Source organism: Triplophysa dalaica, chromosome 20, assembly GCF_015846415.1.
Source record: "Triplophysa dalaica isolate WHDGS20190420 chromosome 20, ASM1584641v1, whole genome shotgun sequence".
Classification (NCBI taxonomy): Eukaryota; Metazoa; Chordata; class Actinopteri; order Cypriniformes; family Nemacheilidae; genus Triplophysa; species Triplophysa dalaica.
This window is the reverse complement of record NC_079561.1, coordinates 15,330,662-15,332,732: the sequence shown is the minus strand read 5'-3', so window position 1 is coordinate 15,332,732 and position 2,071 is coordinate 15,330,662. Positions and strand designations below refer to the sequence as shown.

At 36.3% G+C, this 2,071-nt stretch overlaps 1 long non-coding RNA gene across 1 annotated transcript; it reads right to left on the bottom strand.

The window, feature by feature from the left end:
- Window positions 1–789: 789 nt before the first annotated feature.
- Window positions 790–1,869, bottom strand: LOC130409729 (uncharacterized). The gene is made up of 3 exons (XR_008904891.1): window positions 1,534–1,869; window positions 1,311–1,369; window positions 790–999 (listed from the first exon to the last, which is right to left on the bottom strand). It is a non-coding gene; the product is annotated as an uncharacterized LOC130409729 (long non-coding RNA).
- Window positions 1,870–2,071: the final 202 nt, after the last annotated feature.

Sequence of the window (2,071 nt, the reverse complement as noted above, 5' to 3'; positions counted from 1 at the left end):
GAAAATGCACCCTCCCGTATCTCCCTCTAGGAACGTGTCACAAGTATGAAACTCACCCCATCAGACTGTACGAGTCCTATAACCATACTTTCATAATTGTTTCATGCTGGGGCGAACACAAGCAAATTTAAGAGGGGGGTGCTTTTCACGGCAAGCTTGTTTGCCAGGAAATGCACCCTCCCGTATCTCCCACTAGGAACGTGTCACAAGCATGAAACTCACCCCATCAGACTGTATAAGTCATATAACTATACTTTCATAATTATTTCATGCAGGGGCGAACACGAGCAAATTTAAGATGGGGGTGTTTTTCATGGCAAGCTTGTTTGCCAGGAAATGCACCCTCCCGTATCTCCCACTAGGAACGTGTCACAAGCATGAAACTCACCCCATCAGACTGCATGAGTCCTATAACCATACTTTCATAATTATTTCATGCAGCGGCGAACACAAGTAAATTTAAGATGGGGGTGCATTTCATGGCAAGTCTTGGATCTTTCCGTCAATGTATAGTTTTTCATGATTACATTACAATTTGTATGTGTAATATAATATAAATTCAGATGTACGGTGATATGCGACGACAGAAGTTTTAAACATATTAGCCTCTTTAACTAATATTAACTCTTCTTCTGATAAAGCATACACAAAGCATTTATTGAACTATAGTTCTAATTATTACAAGAAACTTTTTTTTTGTTTTTAATTAAAAAAAAATCTGTAAAAACATCTTGATAACAAAAGAAACAATCTAGGAAATAAATAAAATATAACTGATAAAATCTTCAAGGCTTGCATTGTCAGAAAAGTGAAAAAGAAACATTTCCAAGATACCTCGACAAACACAAGTTAAACATAAACTACTTGGCACAGGTAGTAAAACAAATATTGCAGCAAGGGAAACTTTTACTGGCATGCAGGACACAAGAAATTCACATCCACTGGAGGGCTCTGTACACAATCATGGTGGTACCACCTTTCACATCCGTCACAGCAAACCTGGGAAAACAGTGACATGTAGTGGTACATGTTTTGAAATATAGGGTATTTCTAAAAATAGGTGATATCTGAATAAACTGATTTTTAATATTCTTACTATTCCTTTAATTTTGGAAGTTTTCAACAACATAATCTTGTGTTCTGACTACAATAGGATTTCCTACATCACACCTTGTTCAATAGAGAGTAACCACAGATTTTTACATAAAATCAACATTAATAATGAATACATTAATAGATGTTGGAGAAAGATGTAATTACTACTGCAATCGTACATTTTTTTTGTATATTTTGTAATGTGAATAACCCACCCATTGTGTTTTACCCTTGTCCTCCATCCCACAATAAAAGCACAAGCCGCTTAGATCATCTGGTAAGACAAACAGTATTCAACAAATAAGTTCAGACTAATACAGTTTGCATTACACAGCAAAGATTCACTTGCATAGAGCTGCATTTTTATGATAGGCCTATTAATTGAATAAAACCAACAACATGAATTGATTAACATGCTGAGCAAAAAAAAAAACAGACCTGATTCTCTGAGGAGGGAAGTAGCTATCTCAAGCCTCAACTTGTCCACTGCCTTCTGTGAGGTGTGAATATTTATCACGTCCCCCTGTAAAATGTTCTCTCCAAACTGAATCAAAGTTTTATTTGCAAAATGGCACAATCCATGCACTATGTCAACCAACACTAGGAAAATACCTAAATGTACTTGTTACTTTATGAATGAATGGCATCTACACTAATATTTGTTTGTCTGTTTCAGTCTTATTCCAAGGTCACTGTAGTCATCTCGATCTAGTTTGTATCCACTCCAGATGACCACTGTGGTCACCTAGATACAATCCTTATTCAAACAATGAAGTGACCACAACAGCACTGACAACTAGACGAGTCTTAAAGACAAATCGCCTGTGAAGACTTTGTCACTAGATGTCCACCTGCACAAAACCTCAGCTAAAACATGAGAACCAGACCAGTCCTCTGTAAAAAGGATTCTAATCACCTGTAAAACTTAATGAATATTATGAATGATATCAAACCACAAGAGAATTTCATTTAGCTG